This window comes from Diorhabda carinulata, chromosome 1, assembly GCF_026250575.1.
Source record: "Diorhabda carinulata isolate Delta chromosome 1, icDioCari1.1, whole genome shotgun sequence".
NCBI classification, from domain to species: domain Eukaryota; kingdom Metazoa; phylum Arthropoda; class Insecta; order Coleoptera; family Chrysomelidae; genus Diorhabda; species Diorhabda carinulata.
This window is the reverse complement of record NC_079460.1, coordinates 40339666-40365323: the sequence shown is the minus strand read 5'-3', so window position 1 is coordinate 40365323 and position 25658 is coordinate 40339666. Positions and strand designations below refer to the sequence as shown.

Sequence of the window (25658 nt, the reverse complement as noted above, 5' to 3'; positions counted from 1 at the left end):
TCCATTTCCTTATCTTTCTTCGCTGATTTTCATTATTAGTTTATACTGTTTCAACTATTTCTGATTTTTGCCCTGTCTTTTGCCGCATCTGCTACAGATTCAATTTTCTTTTCGTTTTTTATTCTAATACTTTATTTTAAATTGCTTCCATATATCCTTTCCAGTTTCCTGATCATCTGAATTCCATATATGATTGTGGCTCTTCCCACAATCATAGATGGAATCAAATCTTAAATTAAGTACTCTTCTTATAATTTGTAATTAATAATAAATAATAAATAAAGTCTGTTAATTTTCCCGTCTATTTTTTATGATGACTCTGCTAGGCATTAATTGTCGATAATCTTTCTAGCATGTAACATTTTCAAAGGATGAAAAAATTTATTGCAAGTTGACAGAAATGGGAACAAAAGTAGATGGATTGACTTAGAAACGATTTATAGATATTTTCCTAAGTCATAATTAATTAATATTGTAGCTAAATTTTGATTATTGCTTACTCATAAAATCTTAATTTCATTCGCCTTATTTTTAGCCTGGCTTAATGTAAGATCAACATTAGGGATAATAAAAAAAATGATATATAGCCCTTTCGGCGCCAGGTATACAACCAGGGCCCGATACCATATTTTTTTAATATATGCACAGACCGATTTCTTTCAAGAGAAAACGATTTAGTTAAATGTTTTCAATTCATTATTCTTTAAGTATATTTCAAATAAAGAAAATTTTCGTAGTGACAGTTATTACTACTAAATTTTAATTTTGTTTTCTTTTTATTAAATCGGAGCTTTGTGAATGGACCTATTAAAGTCAGAATATATTGAACGTTTTTTATTAAAATTAACGTTGGATACTTTGTATGAAAATATGGATAAATTTTAGTAATATAATTGATTCTATGTTTTCGTGACTAATGGTATTGATACTGGCTTCAATAATATTACATAATATATTCATTTAGCTCTTATCAACACTTTAATTTTTTCATAATAGAAAGTGAAAAACTATCAACTGTGATCGAGTTTTTTTGGCATATTTAAAACATGGTATGATAACAATATCAACATTTCATATTTGATAATTACTGTTTCCTTCAATGATGAAATCTGTTAAAAAATCCGGAAAGTACAATGGTCAGAATGTGACATATATTGGTTTATCGTTAAGGTTTACGTGAACTGTGATGATGATCATGCAGAAGGTAGTAGAGGAATACGAAAAAGATCAACTGGTCAATCAGGGGTACCAAAAAGCTTAAGGCAGCTTGCTCTACCTGATAGTTTCGCTACTAAGCGTCGAATTGCTGAAAAGAATGATTTGAGGACGTGAATTTTTTACTATAAGTAAACTCTATAGTCGCATTCGGCCCTTTGATGGACATTACGATCGTAGATCTATGAGCCGGGATGTTGGGTAAGCTGCTGAAAGCCATATGCAGAGGACTGCTGTAATAATAGCTTGAGACTGTTACTTATGTTAACTGCGCACTTGTATTCATTTGAGGCAATATGATAGCTTGTCTTTATAATAATGTCCTACAAATCACTTCTGCATGGGAATCCACGAGACAACGCACGTCGCACTGTGCAGTTTCTCCAAGTAGATGTTTTGGCTTTGCCTTATTTGTATTCAATCAGACATGTGCACGATATGAGAAGATACTGTCCAGTTTTCTCCCTTCACATATTCTGTTTTTGTCAATGCCTGTACATTTCCTGTAGTGTATACAGCTACGGTGTCCACCTAAATTCTAATAAATATAATAAGCCAAAACGATTTGACTGATTACTCAAAAGAAACTGTTCGGAAAGAAAAGCGCGTTTATTATAACAGAAAATGAAAACATTAAAAAGTAAATAGTAACAACTAGAAAATACTATGAAAATTTAATGAAACTAGATTTATAATGCATCAATAGGAAAAATGGCTTATTTGGAACGAGCATTTGTCGATTAAAATTAATATTGAGTATTCTACCTCTTCACACATTTATGTAATGTTAAAAAATAATTTCGTGGCTCTTAGAAACACGGAAATTATTATAGAAACGGATCAGAATGAAGCTTTTTCCGTATCTTACGCGTGATCCGAAGTCGTCACCCTCAACAGATAAATCCGTGACCATCATTTTAACCTTATAGACCCGGAAATTTTTATAAAAACGGATCTGAATGAAGCTTTTTTCCCTGTCTCTAAATATGGTGGTCTAATTTTAATTTTCGAAACATGGAAATTTTAAAACTAAGCTAACCTAACCTAACCTAATCATCCGTATCCAATTGCCACGGATATTAGTAGTCACTCGTGTAACGTTGTGCACTATCAACAAGCTAAGAATAAATTACGAGATGTACATAGTACTATCATCAATTCATTATTACTAAGGTTATTCTTACAATCAAATTACTTATTAAGAAATTTTTTGTATAATTTGTTCTAAATGAATGAAAAAAATATATTAGGATTAGAAATGGCATATATGTCAGATTTCATCTGTAAGTGCTACCTAACCGTGGATGATATTTGTCAGTGGATGATATTTATCCGTGGACAGTATTTATCCATTGACAGTATTCATCCATGAGTTAAAGTTCATTATTGTAACAATCACGGCTGAAATTAGAGACACGGATAAAACTTCATTCGGCTCATTTCTTTAAAAATGTCCGTGTCTCTATGGTTACAATTAGAGTCCCGTATGTTTCCGTGGAGGGTGCGATTAGACACTTCGATTTACTAAGTGAAACTGATAAAGAATATATTTATTTCAAAGTTTAGTAGAACATTGTATGAAAAAATAATTTATTATTTTCAAATTCTGAAGTTTTAGAATCTGTTTATATTTTTTTGTTAGCCTTAATAATTTTAAGATATGATCGGTATAAAAATACCACTGTAAATAAAAAACCGCTGGACTAAACTTTATAAAAACCCCTTAGTATATTGCTGTTATTATAAACTATACTATAATATGTATTAATAAAAACAGGAGTATTATTTTGTTATTATACTTGAAAAAAGTCGTGAGGTACCTTCGCACAATTACAGTGCGAAACGTTTAAAATCTACTTACTATTTTTTTAGAACCCGTTTTAAACTCATCATGTAATTTCCTAAAAATTATGAAAGCAACTGACACACTGTCCTCAATTAGTTCAAATTAAATTTTGTCGTGTTTGTAATAATAATGTTGTACTTAAATACGAACAATTAGGCACGAACAAAAGAAGACGGATAAACTCACTGTATTAAAATAAAATTAATTTCAAATTTTTTTCACTGATTTTATCAGTATTATCAGAGACCGACAATATTTCTTGAACATTATCTACTTTATTCTGTTCTAGTATTTGTAATTACTTACTATTATTAAAATTATATTTGGTATACTGTAGAAAGATAATAGAAACTGTAAACTACAGCGAGGCTCATACGAATGAGGTTATGCTACAGATAACATTCTATAAGGATATCGACAAGGGTTTAGGAGAAAAAAACGTGTTCCTTTTTTAGATTTTTATAAATTTTTCGAAAAGATTAGATAAGATAAAAAGCACATAATAACTAATCACGTGATGAATACTTTTCATGAAAACGATTAAATTTTTAAGGAGCATCAACACGGAAAATTAAGTAACAACAATTAAACAGTGAGACAAGGTAATTCTTTACACTAGTTTACTCGGTTTTTATATTCTAGCCGAAAGTTACTAAAGTTTATTACTTGATAAACTGGGTTGACTTAGTATGAACAAAAATAAAACAATTAAAAATCACAAATTTTCGCCTTGATAAAGTTCTTTAAAAATTTATCACCTTTGTAACACTAAGATTAATTTAATCGAACAAATGAAAAATTTCTAATCCGATTCTCCATGAAAAAAACCTATAAATACTATAATTTTTCTATTCTTAATATCTTTTGAAAAGAATTTTATATAATACATCTGACAGTGACCGATTTTATCTAATAATATCTTATTTATTCGTAAATCTTCACTACACATAAAACTAAACTTTCTGGAATCTTTAAACAACATAATATAAAGAGACAAAAGTTCAGACAAAACCTTACAATCCAATCTGCCTTTACTACAATTAAATATAGAACACGAACCAATAAATTGAGTAATATAGATTAAGAAATTTCCTGTTTAAATTGTGATAAAAAATTCATTGAAGAATCTAAAAGGTCACTCACAAATCCAATACCTCCCACAAAAGTGACAGCAAATTATACTCCGGTAGATGCTCTCTTGCTGAATACGTTTTCCAGTTTTAACAACTGAAAATAACTAAAAAAACGCTTGTTTTTACAAAACAACACATATTGTTAAAAATGATTAATTCATTAATGAAAAACTCAAAATAACCTTTATGTAATATATATGCATATTATGATTTAAAAAACAACAAACTCTACCAAAATTCATTGTCATCCATAACGACCTAAATTAACCTAATCTTCAATTGTACATATTTCGACTTCAAAATATTTTAATAGCAAACAAAATAAACAAACTTCATATTTATATTTTATTCTCATTTTGGAGGTTGTTTGAACCAAATTAATTTAAAATTTCATGATAAAAGGATAATACCGCAATTCTCGTCAAAATGTGTAAACTACTGTTATCAACGGCTCTGTATAATTCATAAAAGCGTTGTGGACAAAGAGTGTTCTATTGTTTTAAAATTAATACCCGGATATTGATTTTGTGGCATTGCATGTATCTATATTAATAGTGCCCATTTGCATGACCATCTATCCCGTAATCCATGACTAATTCAAATATAATTTTGTTTATAAAAGTGATTTTTAATGTGAAATGAAGCTTATCGTACGTGCCATTAACATTCGCCTTCTCGAGCGCAAGAAGTCGTATTTAATTCCATATTGAGTGTAACAAAAAGAACGAGACATTAACCGTTTTATGTCAATAAAAAGTAAATTGGGTGCGTTTCCAAAACCAACACCAACCGGCGAAAAAAAAATTGATTTACGAAGAGCATTTAACAGAGTAAACGGTCCGTTGTTCGTTATAATATCTCTTAAAAACCACATCCTTTGAATGTCGAGAGCACAATTAAAAATAATTAAAACTTATCGAATCGGACCAATTGCGGTTACGATTCGTTGTTAGTGGTCTGTTATTTGCATTTCTGATATTGAAACTATGGACGAGCATAGATTTTCATTCTAGAGAAGTGTTCTTCTTGTAAAATTGTATTTACTTCCAAGTACTTGTGAAATATCTATAAACATGGGAAATTCCCATTACACCTTTTTCAAAATTCCAAAACGAAACAAAACAAAACGAAAATTGATTCACATGAGTAACAGTCGGTTTGCACTACCCCATTTTGACGCTCAACTGTTTAAATTCTGTAAATGATCTATGAGAACATTTTTGAGAGTACCAATTATTCTTGGTTACATCAATAATGGAATTGGATGATTGAACGATGATGCTTTTTTGAACGCTTGGTGATATAGAGATGTAAAGTTCCTCTTTATTGACGATAACATAGATTTCTCTACAGTAGGTTTACGAACTTCCAATTCCTCCTTGCAGTTTTCCGTTTCTTTCTAACATCTATTGCGATAAGTATAGTAAGTATTTTTTCGTCATTTGAACTTGTATTAGTTTTTAGTACAAAATATGGTGCAAAATCTAAATCTGGAAAAACATTTCCCTCAACCATCATCCAATTTCTGGATCCAATAACTGCATCAGCAATTATTGATGCCTTTCCATAGTCATTACCAAGAAGTTGTGCGGCATGGAATTGGATAACAATTCTCTCGGAGTGCTGCTTCGACATCTTGATTGTTATATCACTCTAATGGCTCAAAATTGCGACGTCAATAAGCCGCAATGTGTCGTGTCTAGAGAATTGTATCATAGTCACCCTGTTTTTTTGCAAACTGTACGGCTTTAAGGTTCTTAGCAACCTAAAACTTACCGTACTTTATTGTATTTTTCACAATATAAAATAATACGAATTAATGATACACGGTATCAAAACTTCACAAAACATCCAGGTGGAGAGCCCGTGCAGGGTTCAGGAATCATTCTTTTGAATGTTATAGCTTGTGCAACAGACTGTCAACAATACCGGTAAAGATAATCATAATTCTATTAACTTCTCTTTCACCGCTAGCTCTTACTCCCACCTGGTGTTTGCTTGACTTGGAAAATATATTTCGACATTTTTCTGAACTGCGGAAAAGCCGAAAATTATTCAGTCGTATCCAGGTCATTATATGTCACTATTGAAACCCTTACCGAAAGAATCGCCGCTGGTTGCCTCAAATAAATATTTGAGTGTCGTCTTAAATCGACGAAACCACTTTTGGCCCGTCATCCTAAGATTTGTTTTCAAGTTATTTTTGATTGGATTTTGTCCCGCAAACTCGAAAGCAGCCATACAGATATCCCGAATTGAGCAGTGGTAATTTTTAGGTATCTTATCATTTTGTCTATATTTTTTTATAGCGATTTATATGTCCATTTCTAAACATTGGTCTTTTGTGCATTTTCGGTTCATTTTGTAAAAAATGAAAATATGGGACCGGTACAAATTAAGCCATTCGTAAGTGGTCCAATTTAGAAAACCAACACAGGTCCCTCAAATTTACAAAACTATTAACAAAAGGGAGATTAACTAAGAGGAATCATATTCAATGTATAGCTAATATTTGATAAAAACACATTATTATCAAAATTCTCTTCTTATGCAAAAACATTCAAAATTCGCATGAAAGAAAAATAATCAACTTAAATTTTTATAGCTGTCTCTTGTGATTCAGTGAAGACGGAGTTTTTTGTAGTGGGTAAAATATAGAATACTTTCATTTATTAGGAATTAACACAATGGAGCAAAATTAGAATTAATTCTAATAAAAATTTTGGCATGATGACGGTTAACAATAACACACAATTTAAGTTACTGTAAATTACCTTAGATAAAAACCGAAATCACTTTATTGAAAGATGAATATCCAAGTCATAAAAACATACATTCGAGTATACCATTACGAATTTCTATATAAATTCTATTCAACCGAATTTAACGCATTACTACGATGAATGCCACCAAGTAGCTTAATAACTAAACAAAAATTCGTATGAATGGTAGTTAACGATTATAAATGTCCTTAAAACAAGCCAGAAAAGTCTCATACATTATTGTAACAAGGAGCCCATAACATTAGTTATTAAAAGAAAAAACTATAAAAAGTGTAGAATTAATGTGGAGTAATCTTCCATGTATATAATTTTGAAAATTATAAAAATGAGAAATATTGATTTGGTGATATAACGAAAAGGTTACACTGAAAGTAAGGTTGGATCTCATCCGGTAATCCAAAGTTCCAATACTTAAGAACGATCAGTTTAGGTTTCAACGACAGTTTTTTTGAGAAGTCACTTTGACCTACCTATTGATTTATTGTGTACCTCGGATTGTTTGCCAAAGTCAGATAGAGAGCCGTCCACGCGCCCTGCCTCTTCGAATCTTAAGAACAGGAAATGTAAGTACTGCAGCCTTTGTCGCACTCACAGAGGACTGTTTTCTTCGGTTCCTTGCAAAAATGACCAAAGCTGTCAGGAGTTTAACTGATGTTCCTAATGTTCAGTGTTCAGAGAAAGTAACTCTACTTAGCTCGTATTTTTTTTTAAAGAAGTTTTTGGGTCAAATTTGTTGAATAAGAAAGAAATCTCTAAGAATGTTTCAAACTTGGGATCTTACTCCGTGTTTCTGATTTTCATTTTTTTATGATGATGACTTGATAGTTTTATGAGAAACCTATGAAAGTAGTTGTACATCCTACCTTCGCGGGGATCAGTTTTCTCATTACTGTGCACCTTGGTGTAGCTGGGTATCCACTTTGTTATTTCTTGTGAAACGTGTGATAAGACTGGATGCATATTTAGTTAAATGCGAGTTAACTTGAAGTTTATTTGCAAGAATATATATTTTCGGAAAATATGATTCGAAATCAAGTGGATTACCTATCAGCTGATTGCGATCCTAAGCCACAATGAGATAAGAGTTTCCGAATGTCGATAAGCCAAGAAAGTACAAAAATCGCAAGCTTCAGTGACCTATCAATAACGCTGCTATTAAGAATCAATTGTAAATAACTGTATAAAGGAAATTAATAATTTTGAAAGTTAAAGAAAAACAAAAACAAATCAATTGACCAGTACAACTGATCGTATTAATCCACGATTTTCTTCGGTCACTTTGCTATGTATTCAACATTAAATCGTAAGTAAGGAAACAAGAAGAAGAGAAGAACAAGAAAAATGAAGAGATTATAAGTAACCTATTTCATGAACTAATTTATATACTTAACTATACATCAATTGAAAATCAAAAATTCACATTAATTTTTTTATCAACCGTTTATAGATATCTAACCATTTAAAGTTGTTGTCTGGACTAAATTGTCATTTTTAGTTATCTTTCTCGATTTAAACAGTAGCGAGCTAGCCCAAATGAGTATATTTCGTGTTGTTTATCTTTTGATAAGATCAAACGTTCATTGCGGTACTATCAATAGAGCTACATGGGTTTCCATCATTATAACCAAATAAAAATTATGTTATTGGATAACATACTGTTGTCTGAAGATCATGGTTATACTGCTTATATAAATATATATATATATAAAGTTTGACGATATATTTATGACGTGATATAATTTATTTTCGTATCGGGTGGGGCGACTAGCTTGAAATTCAATGAAAGAAAAAGTAGATATACTTTTTATTCTGTGTGCTATATAAAGTTATTTCTAACTAACTGCAAAGTAGCGAATCAAATACTTTTGATATTTTTAGTCGATATAGTCATACCATATAACATCAGTATACAATTTTCGTTTCTATATTTCTTTATGTTGAATACAAAATTATGTCTTCATACTTTTTAAAGGTGTGACTTAATTACTTCATATTTTATATTGATTTTATATTATTTTAAATCCTTGTCGCATGTCACATCGGTTATTAGTGTCGTCCTTAACTTTTTTTCTAACTTTGAAATTTGGCATAACTTTATTGGAATTTCTGGAACCGTTGGCGATATTAATACCGAGCACACTGATTACACTACCACTGCACCAACTCTCTCAAGTTTCGATAACCAAATTATCGTTTTCCGACAGTGAAGGGAAACAGTTTACTAACAGTGTGTTCAGCTTGATATAACTTCTTTTCTTCGGTCACGACTAGGTTGAAGGAATTAAAATTTTACTTCACTTGTATGTTTAGTAGTATAAATATAAAATATTTAAAATCTCAACCACTTACATAATCAAAAATAATTTGGTAATTATAACCTTTGAAATGCTTTAAAAAACGTGATTTGATGTTAACGCGCTTGTTTATAAACCTTCCATTCCTATTAAACAATCATGTCTGAGTTTGGTTATTATATCAACTGAATTTAAAAAATGTTGGTGTAGACGTTATTGCGTATTATCATCCATATATTTTATATTTTATGTACAATTTTCAAATAGTTATGTATTTAATAGTTTTTTTTAAATAGTTATGACTTTCCAATATGAATTTAATTTACTAATAATTCTGGGGCTGGTTTTAAAGTCTTTCCACTTGCTAATAAAGCGTCACCTTAATTTACTCCCTCACAACGGACACTTCTTGATACACTGAGAAGGTTTTTTTACCTCTACACATGAATTGAAACAAGAAGTATATAAACAATTTATTATTACCACTTTGCTCACTATCGAAAACTTCAAATTCAAATAAGTAAGTTGATCTGTTCACGCATATATTTCTTCTTAGATACCAAGTCTTATTCTAATCTTCAGATTTATTCTAGTTATATAATTAAATTATTCACAATAATTTAATTTTTGTGTCCCGAACTTCTGTTTAATAAACATTATTACAATATCCAAATATATTCTAAAATTATATGTAGGTACTCCACCACTGGTTTTTATTTACTAAGGATGACCAGTAGATACGGTATAATCTAATATTACTTTAATATTAATATCATTAGAGGTATTGTTGGGAATGAAATAATATTACCACAATGTTATTGTATACAAATAATGAAACTAATCCTAATCATGTTTGAACAATGCTAGGTAATGATACGTAACATGGGAAAATTGGTTGGAGCATTCGAATAAATTGAATTTCACTATTTCTTTTATTGATGAATAGATTATTCAACTGCATATTGGTAGTTGCAATATCCCATTAAAAGATAACAGTAATAAAAAACAAATTGATTCCTCATTAATACAATCACGTATTTTGATTTGAGCAAGACTTTTTATCGAAATATAATTATTTAATTATATTTATGTAATAATAATAATAATAATTCATAAGCTTAGTCCTTCACGTTCTTCTGGTTATAATCACATCAAGAGGAAAATTATAATTAAATTTTTATTTTTTTTAATGTACTTGTATCACCAGAGCTTCATGTCAAGAACCAAACAAAGATATTTAGCGTTCAAATAACCCAATGTAAGTTCTGCGACGAAGATAAGGAATGAGGATAGATCGGATTGCTTTCAGTATTTGGAGTTTGGAGCATAGCATGTATAGAAGAACATCAATACAGATGACGCGATTGTATATACCTTTCAACTCCAAAATTGATCTGGACTGTTAGATCACGCTGTAGCTGTTCCATGAGCTCAATTATATGACAACGGATATACACAAGATAGACACTACTACTGTTACTACACTGGGTAGTATCATTCCTTTGATATCTAATTAGCTACATTCCGTCAATCTCATTGGTGTGTTTAGGTCTAATGCAAGCGAAGCGATAAGTGTATTGTGACAATTGAAGGGTTTTGTTTTGTGTTTTTTTTATTTTGTTTATTTTTGGGACGCTTATGATGTCACCTGTCAAAATTTTACATAAATCTGATTATTATTAATACTAATATTGAAAAAAAAACAGTTTTCGTGTTGGGCAAAAAGGAAAAAAAATCGTCGAAAAAAAGGATATGATACCCGATACGGACATGCAATGTATCATATATGAAAAAACTATCTGTTAGGTGGGTGTATTGATGCTGGTCAAAACAACGTTCGAATTAAAAATTCAAACGAATGTGAATTTTGCACATCACAATCTCCTCATCTAGGTGGAAAGTAATATCGAATTAGAGGAGGTAATGGAAGAGACAAACGCCTAGTTTCTGGACTTTACGAAAATTTGTTATTTTGAATGGTTTAAAAAAATTGGAAACTCGTTGGACCAAGTGTGTAGAACTAAAAGGAGATTATGTTGTAAAATATAATATTTTTTCATAATGAAGTATCTTTTTCATTGAAAAGTCTCTGTTATATCAAACCGCCCTTGTGAATACGAACCACAGAAATATACTTCATAAATAATGATCTTGGGGATTTCTTGCCAAAACTGTAATAATTACTGAAATCACAACTATTGTTTAACCACGACGAATTTTTTTTTATTCATTTCACTCATTTCTAGATTGAAATTACTGAATCTTTTGTATGAAAAAATTAATGAGCACTGCATGGAATGATGGAGCTCAAAAAAGTAGTTTCCGCATGAATTGAATTAAAACAAAGCTTCTAAATACTTTTATTGATTTTATACTATAAAAGAAAATAATTGATAGGTGGTTTGGTCATCGAGGTGGTATCAGGTACAAAAACATGTTGATAATAATATTGAAAAGTGTAATTAGAATACATTTTTTTATTCCTTAATTATTTTTTGTTGTTTTTTTTGTTACAAAACGTGTTTATTTGGATCAATTAATGATGGTATTAACAGTGATAATAATTTTATGAAAGCTATTTGTTCACTTTGACTTAATAATGAACTTAAGCTTTTTAGTTAAAAGCTCGCTGACAAAAATAATTATATGGACGAGTTAAGTCGTTTATTTCTTTTTAACACATACAATGTACGTTGTGATAGAACTTCACGTTTTTTGATCTACGTTGTTTCATCTCATATAACTGTAGAATGACGAAATTATTACCAAGCATCGATTGTAAAACTACTGATCAGTGACGTGCGGTTGGTAAAACATGTTAATGTTTATTTATTTATTTAAAACGCTGTGTCGAGGTTTGTGAACAACAACCACAATTGAAGAAACGTATTGATTAATAATAGCTTCAATATCCACAGTAAATGACATTGAACTATTCGAAAACGAAAGAATGTGATGCCAGATAATTGAATGTGTAGACGAATTTGGCGAAATAGTTATTTCTTGAACAAAAAAAACTTGGGAATGAAAATCGATCTATTATCTATCCGTCTGAAAAAAGAGCTATCAAATAGAAAACATTGTAATAATTCCTATTGAATCAAGGCGATTTTAGATTAATTGTTGTTATGAGGAAAAAACATTGGATTACTTGCAAGATTCTATGAATGAAATTTATGAAAATTAATTTCAATTGCTTACAAAAAACGAAATATATATTTTGTTAAAAGATGTAGCAAAGTTGATCTTTCAGTAGCGGTTAATATTAAGTGTATCTGTGATATAATGGCTAAAACTGTGGAGATACAGTGCACGCCATTAAACTCAATTGAACTCATTTGGTATCTGTTAAACTCCAGAGGAAGATCTGGAAGTGTTTCACCTATGCTGGTAGCGAGTGTGGCAGACTATAAGAAAGTTAATAATAGAAACTTGAAACGTATTGAATTGTTAGGTTAGATGGGTAAAACGGTAAGTACCTACAAGAATTTCCTGTTTTCGACTAAAAAAAATCCTTATATTTTAAAAGTTTCGTATTTACTTTAAGTATTTTTAATTTCTTGAAATCATTCGCTCTGCTTTTTACTGGTCTATTTAGTATATACACATATTCAATAGGTAATAATATTTTTGGGATGATACAGATCCACAATAATTAAAATTTTTGGTTGATGAAAATTTGGTTTTAGTTAATAAAACGCGTAAAATTCCATTAAAAACTTAATTGCCCAATATTAATCTGAGCTAATGGGCAGTTTACATAAAATTAATCATGTTATCTGTCCCATAAACTAAGCTATTTATAGGTTGTAACATGAATATACATTAATTTTTACCGAATACTTAAAACATAAAGTGTGAATGAATATAAAAAATAATTTATTATCTAAATACATAATTGTCATATTTAACTGTAATAATAAATTGAACGACGATAAATTGAGAACATATGAAACATATAAGAATGGATGCCATATTTTTGTTTTAATACAAATTCTATCCTCCATTTGATATTCTTTCCTTTTCATTAATTTCAAATTCGTGTATATTGTGGGATACATCCTCTCCGCGCCCCGGTTCTCGATATTTACACTGGCTAATATAAAATTGAATGGAACATAAAACTACATCGACTTTTCATATATTTTACGCATATGATTGTATTAATAAAGAACAGTTTTTCTAAATTCTAAATAATTTTTAAATAATAAGACTTAGGTAATAAGACAGTCTAGAAGCTGAAGAAAATTAGGAATCAAACAGGGATTAAGAAAGAATTATTTACTGTCTACCGTTACTTTTAAATTCAGAACAAATTATGAGGAAAATGTACCTATTCTTATCCCAGGGGAACAATTCCAAATCGAACTTTACAAATTTTTGGATTCGCTGATGATGTAGACTTGATGTCAAGAATGTAAAAGTGTCTAATTGCATGGATTCAAAAATAAACAAAAAAAAAACAGAATGCAAAGTGGAGCTGAGTGATAAAGGAAGATAAGGTTTTCCATGGACTGTAGAACCAGAAATTGAGTAACGAATTGTTTTTTTCACTTAATTAGCATAGTTTTTATAGTAGGTTACTTCAAAACATACTGGTTCATACTTCCTTTTTATTTTTTGGTTGATGTTTTTGCCTAAACTCTCAAAGAGTCGCTTGCGACACCTCTAGGTGAAATGAGCAACAGTAATACCTTATTTTGCTGGGTTTCCAACATCACTTTTAGCATATTCCATCACTTTAGTACCCTTACTTCTTACTCCTAAAATTATTACCCATAGCGGGGTAATACTTTTCTTCCATTCTTCTCTATTCCTTGACTTCGCCTTCCAGTCCCAAACTACTCCCTCCATTAGATCCTCTTGTATCCCCCCATTCCATCTCTTTTGTATCTTCTTTTTTTCGTGCTCCTGCCATATTCTTCTCCGTAATTTTCTTTGCCACTTTTGATACCGACATTCTTTCTAAGTATCCCAGTATCTTAATCTCTTGGGTCATATGATTTCGTTAATTTCTTGTTCATCATACAGGTTCATTATTTTTTGGTTTGTCCTTCTTCTCCATATCTCTCTCCTTTTTCTCTCCTAATATTGAGTTTCTTGAATGATACCCATGCGTTTTTCTCTTCTAATATGGTAGTTAGGTAGGTATACATAATTTTTTAATGTCATATCCCTTTAGTTCTTTTGACATTTGGTTATAAATTTTGTATCTTGTAATCTGAAAATCGTGTTTATTTCAATAAGTTTTGTGATGTTTGTATCTAATTGTATCTCATTTGTTTAAATTTTGGGCACCTGCAATTTTTATAATTACTATAAAATCTGCGTTACCAAAGCATTATTCCACACTGTATACCCGAATAGATTAATTCGTCTGATATTGTTGAAGGCTCTCTTTGACCATTATAATTACTTTCTAAAACAGTTTAAATTTAATTTCACGCTTAATAAGATTGGAAAATGAATAACCTATCAGTCATTATCTTCAGTAAACAGCCAGTAGTGAAGAATAGGAGAAGAAGAAATAACCGGTAGCCGTTACTATGCCAACGGAACACCCGCTGACATTTTTTCTTCTCGTTTTTTTTCTTTTATTCCCGCTGAAGACGTTTCGAATCACAAGAGATTAAAATGCTTTAGTATGAAAGTGGGCGCCACACAAACAATAAGAGCTCTATTCCAGTGGATACTGCGATAATCGAAAGTTAGCTCGTCTTAACATGTCTACCGTGAAATTACGTTGTTATTTTATTTTAATCTGTAAATTAAAACTCATTTGAACTAATGGTTGGATCTTCGTTATTAATTGACATATACAATCTTTATGTTTAATCACTTGTTCTTCTTTGAAGATTTTATTAATGGGTCGAGGAGGTAGAAATTGTCCAGTACAACATCCATATATATTAAATAGAGATACTACACAATTGGATCATTTTTATCTTTAGAAATAAATATGACGATCTGATTGCATCACGTAAAGACATAATTCTGTAATAAAAATATTATTTTCCAAATATTTTTGAACCTCACGTTTATTATGAGCAGGAGGAACCGTCTATAAAACTTACTGTCTAAAGAAATTGAGTTCAAAATATTAATTTCATGTTTTATTTGGAATAATCCGGTGGTCAGAGTAGACTGGAAAATCTGACATTTTAATTTAACCGTATAATTATTTCTTAGGAAGTGATATTCGGCCTCAGGAATAATTAATATTAAATTAGATGCCACCAGCTTTTCAACGGAATGAAATTAAAAAAAAGGAGATAGAGAAGAGTGGGTAACTCTTAAATAATTAAATTTACTACTGAAAATTAAAATAAAGCTTTAAATAGTGAAACAAGTTTCAGTAATAATATATTTATTAAAAGCGCAAAGATTACAAACAGTTTTAGTGATGAGTAAATGCAAGACCAAGACCAGGTTAGTTTCGGTATTAGTCTTGCATATTTAGTTTTGGTCTTGGTATTGCAGAGTTCAGTCTTGTCCTTGATCTTATACCATAACTCTCATAAGTCTCAAATCTTGCACTTATACCTAAGGGTTGACGCACAAATAATATTGAAAGAACCATTTTCAAGTCATTATCATTCGTTTTTTGGTCTTCTTCCTTAAGGCTGCTTAAAATCTTATTCCCTCAAGATAAATCCATAAAAGATCTCGTATAGCTGACGTGGACTCTCCAAACAAAAACCATACAAATTTTCAACACATAAAGACACATCACAACAATTTCCATTATCTTGTATTGAATGTAATAAGGATAATAAATGATAGACTAACCAGTACGGAAACTAAACGTTCCAGAACTGGTTATAATACTGCAGTTGAAGCAGATTAAACTCATACAAAAACATAAATGGAATAGTAGAATTTAATATAAGTATTACTCTGTTAAATAATATTCCCAGTCACTACGTCTCAAGATAATGTACATCAGTTAACTACAAGAACAAATCTAGGCACATACTCGTATAAGTCACTAAAGCATTTAGTAGAATACCTGAGAAAATAGAAAACTATAGGTTGTTATAAGAAGAGTAAATTTTCACTTAGGTAGAATTTATTCATGTGATTTGTCTGATAAATAAAATAATTTACGTATTCTCCATATCCAAGCTTTAAGCTCAGGTTAGAGAATTGTATTTATTTGTTTTATTGAAAAAGTTATAAATAAAGGATTGTTTAGAAAAATATACGATGATCAAATTGCACATTATGTGCAAGACTCAATAAAACAACAAATAATACCAAACCATACTTTGCTAGAGTAATTTTTTTCACCTAAACTAAAATAATTATGAAGCTATCTAAAATTATTAAAATAACCATATTTTCTTCTAATTTTCAAAAGCAAAACGTTGCTAACGTAATCCTATATTCATGTTTTGTAATCATCAGTTCATTCAAGAACAATGCAAGTATCTTCTGACGGCTTGAAAAGTTTGGAATTGTACAAAGAGTTTCTGTAAGTATTTAACTATTACATCAGAAACATAATTAAATCGAATCATTACAGTCTTTTGAAGATATAATTTAGTGGTTAGGAATGAATTACTTTTGTTATTTATTTTCTATATTATCACATATATGCTCATGGATTCTATTCAATTTTGAGGTAATTTTCTTCCTTAATAGCCATTTTATCTCGTTTTACAATAACAAAGGTCTTGCGGTCAATAAATCCGTTCTGGAATAAAAAAATCAATTTAAAGCATCATTCATTTTACAACGGTGGTTTAAATACATTCTGCTATAGTTAAATTGTATGTTAACAAAACATTAGGTATGGAAATTACTATAGAACCAAGCAGTTCACACACAAACGGAATTACTAAAATTTATCATTTGTCATGATTCCATTCCAATACAATTATGGTATGAGTGAATCGACGCGTTGATAAAAAATACTATGAGCTGTTCAAGACAAACATAAGCGATAATTATAGACTATCTGAAGAAGAAGAATGAGAAAAAGAAAAACAAACGGAGTGAATCGAATGCTGGACAATTTTTAAGGTTACTATTTTTTTATCTGTGGTTCCAAAGACATAGTAGGTAATATTACAAATATATTTTTTTTAAATAATTCAACCACTTTATATATTTTTGTTGATAAATCGTATCGATTGTAGGACCTATTTTTGTCTTTATCAAAATGTATAACCTTATGTACTTACTAAACAATTGTTCACACAACATTTTTTATTATTTCGTGTTTTTGTTCCCAATTCTGAATTACTTTTTAGGTCATCATCATAGTATATTTTATCCACATATTCCAACCATACAACTCTCCTCCCCTAATAAACATGTTTATCTTTGATTTTTTCATTCCAGTCCTCCACACCATTCTGTATGGTGCTGTTAAAGCAATACGTTGCATGTAATGGATCGATTGGCTTTATTCTCTTCGAACAAATTGTGGGGGGCTCAAACCACTTCTGCTTATTTTTTCAATACACTTTAAATGTTCATGAGGGCCAGAGGTGTTTAAAAGTTCCTTGATTGTCTGTCATGGATTTGCTTCTACGTTTGCCCTTAGTATATCGTTGTCTAATATTGTTGGGTTTCCTAATCAATAGGACGTAGAGCGATACAAATTAGCGAAACCAAGAGGTATTTGGTATTGGTATTTACGAACGTTAAATGCACATAGACATCGCAAACATTTTTGGTCGCAACTGTTGCGTTACTACTTTTATCTAGGATTTCACCTTAAATAGCAAAAAGATTCTAATATTTAATTATTTAGAAGTAAACAAGTCACAATATATTACTTTTAGGTCTGCTCAATGTATGACCCGCATTCAATACTTCTTAATAAGAGACCTTGTTGTGGTCTACAGTTTACTTGAACACTAATTCGTTGGTAATGTTCCAAGTAAAAACAAGCATTGGCATTACTCAAATATTTCCACTCCGATTGATACAGGTCTCTACAAAACTTTGTGTTTGTTTACATTTTCTACTAGTTTTTCAAGTTTTAAATTCAAACGTTGTCGAGGGGTCTACGCAGTTTCCAATAAAATATTAATGCAATGATAGTGTACTTGTAAGAAAGTTTGCATTATTCGAAAAGTTGTTTATTTTTTCGATAATAATGAAATAATTCCATGGAGTCGCCGTAATTGTTCTAATTATAGTCGACATAATAATTATATATTGTTCAAATGACTGAAATTTAGTTTAACTTAATAACAATTCAAATGAACAGATAATTTGAACTAATTAGAACTGTAATAATTACAGTGGTTATAAATAAAAATGTGGAAACTATGAAATTTTTTGTAAAATTGAGAAAACCACGGAAGACGTTGATTTTCAATCTCAATTTATGATAAGAGAACCTCAAAATTCAAATCAAAATTGTGTCGGATTCACTCACAAACAACGAAGCAAACTGGAGAAAAGAATATAATAATTAAGCATAATATTCAGTTAAGAATTATTATAAGGAACAATTCACCTAGCAAGAGAAAAATGAAAGAACTGGAGCAGCTGAAAGATTATTCAGCTCAGTCAAGAAACAATTTTTAGCTAAAAAGAAAATACCAAAACAAATAAAAACAGAAATATATATTATACCCACATTGGCATATGGATCAGAACCAAAACACACACAGGTTGTTTTTTAGTTTGTTGCATTCATAAATAATATTCAAGGTTTTATTTCTATTGCATATAATCGCAGCAGTTCAGATAAGCCAAAAAATTTGAAAACGTGAGATATGTTTTCACAAATTTTTCTGGTGTTCAATCTAAATATCCCAGAAGAAGCGTTGACATGTTGATTCTTCATTGAAAAATGATTGAACAAAAACAAATCAGGATCTTAAGTAATACAACCAAAAAAATTTATTAATTATTCCATTTAATCAATTATTTGGCTGAAATTCGATTGAGTTCGTATATGTATGAAATATGACAATTCCTCCATTCCTTTATATGGTAAGAAACGAAACTGAACCTTGTGGTATACAATATATTATTGTAAAGATCTGTAATATAATCTCAATTATTCTTAATGAGTTGTGCAACGAATCTGAAATTGGGATTTAAACGTTTCGACTTTGTTTTTTATTCTATATTTTTATTCAAGTTAAATTTAATATAATTCATTCAGACCAACATAATTGAATTTTTAACGAGATTTTAAGCATCGTAGGAGTATTAAAATTTATTTTATTTTAATAGAAAACATTTGATTATCAATTTTTTCAATAATTTTCTCATTCACGAATTACATCATGGTGATAGACAACAAAAATTTTTGTATAATATCTTCTTGTTTATTTCTGATGCATCTACTAATTTATGCCTTTCATTATACTTTCATGTTTTGTCTGATTTACCCAATTCTCTGTTATTCTGTGGATTGTTAGTACCTAAATTTTGCAATTATTTTGTTTTCGATGTTTTTTTGTGGCCAGATCTTTCTGTTTTTTGATTTAATAATTTTTATTAATCATTTCAGCGATGAAATCATTTAATATCTTAATTTTTCAAAAAAAATTTCTATAAATTTATTAATATGCATAGCCGTTTTATGTTATGTTTTTCAAATACACGTGATGTGAATAAAGAAAACTGGTTTTAAATGAAATTGATTCTGAAATCATATATTAAGAAAGAAATCATAAATTATGATGATAATAATAGAGCGCCTGCGGGCTTCAACCTCAATCAAACTTTTGCTTCTGTGGCTTAAAATGTTTTTGGCTCTAAACTAGAAATTATATGGTAGAATAGGAAAAAAATCTCTTCTATTGTTTTAGACCTGGGGTCTGATTTCATGTCTCTTCGCGTTTCCCCACTTTCTTATAACCATGTATTAATGGATTTTTGGGAAACATATAAAATGTTGTGGTCCTGTAAAAGGAGTTTTCCTACCTTTGGTTGCCAGGTGATCAGCTTGTTCTTTACACCGGTGTGACCAGGTGTGACTATGCTGTTTGCTACCAGCGAGCTCAAAGATTGAGTACAATTGCTAGCTTTGACTTAATTTTAAAAAAGTCAAGTGTTTGAAGAGCACCTCTGCTATCTAATATGATATTTTTGCATTGGGGTAGTTACGTTGTGCACAACTAGCTGCGCATGTAATAATAGCTCATGCGACTGAAAAATGGAAGGCTCCTAGGCCATCCATTCCTGTCTCTACTGGTACATCTCCCAAAAATTTTTTTATTAAAAATCACTCTTTTTAACGCACATTTACGATTGTTTACACTAGTTACATCTATTTACTCTATTTTTACAGGGCAATGAAGTAGCCCTAGCCTTTTTACTTTCTCGCAGAACGATTTGAAAGCCGTACCTAAAGCAAAACGTCTAAGGGTCACAAATTTCCATACCAAGTCAGTGCTCTTCTCCAATATTGAACGCTAACTGCTCGTTGCGTCCGATTTAGGTCTGAATTTCCAGGAAAACAATCTAATAATTCAATGTTCAGAAAGTTATACTTTGACGATGGTTAAATGACATTTCATCTTTTTATATCCCTTAGTTTCGCCATATATGGTTAATCGATTATTCTTGTAACAAAACCAAGTAGGTAGAATGTTTTCCTCAAATCTGTAAAATTGAGATTCAAAAACTATAATTTCTTTTGTTTTTTCTATTTGCTAACATATGAAAAGGTTGATACACTTTCATAATTAGACTAATGTTGATTGAAGGAAAATTATTGACAAGATTTTTAAATAAATTCAACTTATTTATGTCAGTTTATCAAAATTTAAATAATTAAGCATTTTCTCAAATTCACATAAAGCTCTAATTTATTAAAGCATCTATTAACCCCTCTCTTCATAACTATAAAACTCTTTGAAGCCGGATAATTTAATAGCAATTAGATCATGTTTACAAATAATTAGCTACCATGATCTCAGACGTAATCAACAGTTTCCATTATTTTAGTCTGAACCGGTAACTCCGCCTTGAACTAACCATTGGTTACAGTGCGCAGGTGAGTGATGCCCACAACCAAACCATTGGTTGAAGGGGAATGAAGTTTCAGTGTGAGCAGTTGAGTGAGTGAAAAAGACAGACCAGTTGCTCGCAGCTTGTGAGTTAGGACAGTTAGTTAAAGTTGTTAGTGGTGCTGGTTATTCAAGTTATTTTCTTTTAAATTGTTTTGTGTTCGTTACGGCCCTGGGTGAGTGTTTATAATATTATTTATGTAGGTTCTAGTTTATTTTCATCCCCATTATTACATTCTGTAAAATTTCTAAATTTAATTATGAAACAAATATGTATCTAATACATTTTAATAAAGTTTAAATTGCCATTTATCAAATGTATTGATTCGATTTTCAAGTTTTATTACGTTTATGTCAGAAATATTGTTCTCGTTGAAGATCAATATTCATAATTCAATATTCGCCAGCTGTTTTCAGTAACCTCAAACTCAAGGTTGAATTTGGTTTTTGCGTTTTAAGATCCTTCTTCAGCACTTTATCTATGTTTTTTCCACATTGTTTTTAACAAAGTAAGGCGTAATACAAAAATTAGTTGTTCTATTTTAAATTATCTTTCCATTTTCTCCAAATATGGATATGGATAAATGAATCTAATATAGTGTTATATATTTTCCCGAATTTCTTCTTTATTCATTTTTTTTTGGCATGGTCTAAAGTCATTCAGACAGCTTAATTCCATCTTTAATGACCTGCTGTTCGTAGCACGTGATATTTTATTAAAATTATTAATATCAGACAAATACCCTTTTTCCTTTTTTAATTTTGCACTTCTTCATTTTATAATTATTATAACTATAAAAAGTTGATAAACTTTGTTGTCAATAGTTATCGCGAATAAGTTAAGTGATACGGTGGTGCCTTCTGTAAAGTAATATTCTTACGGAAAGACTTTGCCTTGTGTTGTTTCTGTATACTGCATTGTGTAATCTCAATACGTCTTTGAACTTATTATAATTATAGTTTTGGCAAAATCACAAGCTTTCAGGTAAGTGATTTTATCAAAAATTTTACAGAAACTAACAACTTTTTTGGACGGTTTCAGTTTGACAAAAATTGTAATTGTGACACCGAATTGGTGGTTTTGTTCAGAGAACAATTTTGTTAGCTGGATACCGTTTTATCAATTGCCATTAAAGTGCATATACATCAAATAACACTAAATTACAATACATCTATTGTCAAAGAAATTGCTACTTATACATGATATACTATTTTAAAAAATAAAATTAGAAGAAATCAGCTTTAGTTTCTGGGTTTCATCTACGCAAGTATAAAACAGAAAAAACATGTATCGGAAACCAATAATAGTTGGACATCATATTCGTATCAGAGTAACCCTGGTAACGCTCTTCCATGATACGTGATTCCTGGTGCATATACTCTCCCTGCACTTTTCTAATATCTCGTAAATTTTCCGCAAACTTCTTCAGATGTCTATGAAGGAAATAGAATTTAATGCTTTTATTGCACCTCATATTTTTTAATTGTAATAGAAGGTCTTCTACAAGCATATAATTTCTTAACTGAGTATCTTTCGTCAGGTGTCTAATTTGAGCTCCATCTAAAATATTCGCTTTAATCTTGTGCTTATTGAGCTGAGAAAATTTTTAACCAATGTAGTGTTTCATGATTCATAATTTTGATACGAGCTACTGATGAATTATGGATTATATTTTTTTCCAGGCTTCATATTTTCTATCAAGGGCTAATTTCTTCTTCCTTTATGGTCGTTGTATTCTATTTTGTTTAAGGATAACGAAATGATCTTCCTTTAATTTTACTACTATGAACAATAGTTACCTCAGCGTATTTATTTCCATTGTGTGATAAAGCAATTTTTTTTCTTTTAGTTTTGATACTATCAATTTTGTAGCTTGTTTAGAAATATTGAAATCATCTAACTCAGTTTTAGAAGCATGTTTATACTTTCGACGTAACCTCAAAGTCAGTATCATTTTCTGATGAGTTTGGTCCTCCCATTTCTCAAAGGGCTCAGATATATGCTTAGGCATTGAAGAGTGAGGTTAGCGTTGCACTGAACGTTAAACAGAACTAGTACTTGGATACTGCCATTTAGCTCAATTTTAAGAGTTTAAATTCACGTTTACATTCACGCTACAAAAAAAAACAGCTCCAAATTTAAAGCCACTCCTATTACCACACAATCTTCAATATTTCACACACGATTCACAAACACAAATGGGAAACCAAGAGTTTTGATAATAATAAGTTGGTACCTACTATTTTCACCAACTCTGATATAACTTTCTACAATCTTCAAACACATAGTTTCCGATATATGGCAAAAATACACATTTTATCAACTAATATATAACTATGATTGAATTATAAAAACTAAAAACAAAGATTCATAAATGAACATTACCAACCACAAAATTCGCGGTAACAGACAAAAATTTTGTAAACTAGTGTAATTTTTCATCACTTTAATCTTTTTTTTATAAAGGTCAAATTAGAGTTTTTCATTTTTTTTTACTGAAATAAACATTTCATTTAGTGATCAAAGTCCAAGCTATGTAACTATATATTCCACCAATACAGTAAAGTATACAGAAAGTTATCTTGAGGAAACTCGGTGAACATTTATTATCATATATTGACTAGCGATATCCAGTGACAAATCTGTTAGTGAAAAAAATCACTCGCCTATATTTCTACATTATCATCATCATTTTCACCATAAGATGCCCACTGTCACAGTCAATTTTACTCTTCGAGATATTTGTTCTGCAAACATATCCGGAGTAAATCCGGGAGTTAATATCCAGAGCGATTTGGAAAGGCGTCCTAGTAACAAAGCGACGGAAAGCGCAAAGGTTATCTTTCCTAACAGCTTCCTTTTTAATCGGTTTGAACATAGTAGATAATAAAATACTGCATAGAAAATAAACAATATGGATGTAATATCAAAACTCTAAATATGTATCATGAAGGTGAACAAAGGAATTTGCTACCCTTTGAAACGACAGTCTGGGGCATTAATCCCGGATTGCCTCCCCCTAGGTCCCGAGCTGAGTAAAATTAAAGAGCTTATCAAGAGTATCTATGTAACAGAAAAATGGTTGTAGAAAAGTGTATGAATAATATTCTATTCTAATACTATCCAGTCACTACAATCTGTGTACGAGAAGAAGACCATATATTTATCATTAAACAGAAAATGTAAACGTAAAGAAAAGAGACTGTTAACATTCTTATGTTTAAAAAATCTGTTTCATGCAGAAAAAGAGATACTGTTTATTAGCGGACTGAGCAGAAACATGATATTGTTAGTACCACAACTAACGCATTGCAGAACCAATAATATGTTTATAGATTCTATAAAAAAAGGAAAGTTGGAGCTTGTTAGTGAGATATTTACGAATAACATTATAGAAAATCCAAATATCTAGGATATCTGCAATTAAGTGAAAATATCGGTGACGAAAGCAGACGAAAACAATAGTGGTTTTAGCATCACCAGCGCTCTGGGCGAAATTTCTACGGCGCCCCTCAACTGCTATTCAAATATGTACGTAAAAAGTGCAAGATATAATGAAAAACCTAACCACGTTTTCAGTAATTTCATTTTCGATTGACAAAGTTGCGGTAAAATGTGGAAACTTAATATGAATTTAACTTTATTCTTGAACAACGTTTGAGGGAATGAATTTTTTTTGTAGAGCGTAGAATTTTTTAGGAAGAATGCATCTTGACCATTCCAACGTAGGTATATTGTCAACAAAATAACTTTGTTTCTCATTGAAACGAGAAACTTTTGATTTTCTCAGTATTATTTTGTCCTTTCCAATAACATATAATGAAACAAACAAAAACTCGTCGATTTTTTTTGAAACAATGTATCTATTTGCAAGCGCGGATTCCCGTCCTCTTTTCGAAAATTTATGTTAAAAATAGATGTCTAATTAATGTGGTCCTCTTAGTAGGGGACGTGCCCGTTAAAATGAACTCCATGCAGTGCAGTGATTGTACATTGCGTACCATTCTAGTGTTTTTTTGGGAACTGGTGGGCAAGTAAGCATTGCTCAAATATCTCGCCAGCTGCATTCCTAGGCGGCCTCCCTTACACGTCCCACCTTAACGCCGCTACTGGACGAAAGTATTACTGGCCGAAACTAAATAGCTTGATTAAATAAATATGATATGAATGTAAACAAAGGTAAAACAGAGCTGGAACAAGCTCAATTGTTATAATAATACTTAATATGAATAATCCTTGAATTGATTGTATTTAATAGAATACACCAACCAATCTTCTTATTTGGTCGTGAAACATGGGTGTAGAGAAAGTTAAAACACAAAATATAAAGAAATACAATAGTTCATATTCCACTCATAGAAAGATAATAAAATAAAATGTAGATAAGATATGCGAATGA

At 30.5% G+C, this 25658-nt stretch overlaps 1 protein-coding gene across 2 annotated transcripts in view; it reads left to right on the top strand.

Moving 5' to 3' along the window:
* The window catches only part of LOC130898066 (homeobox protein aristaless-like), a 114051-nt gene that overhangs the window by 42271 nt on the left and 46122 nt on the right, over window positions 1-25658 (top strand). Inside the window, exon 1 of one of the 2 annotated variants that reach the window (XM_057807118.1) lies at window positions 21283-21434. The exons of the other annotated variant lie outside the window; for it this stretch is intronic. The gene's annotated coding sequence lies outside the window, so the exon portion shown is untranslated. Of the gene's footprint in view, window positions 1-21282; window positions 21435-25658 lie in introns of those variants that run through there. 2 annotated transcript variants of the gene reach the window in all.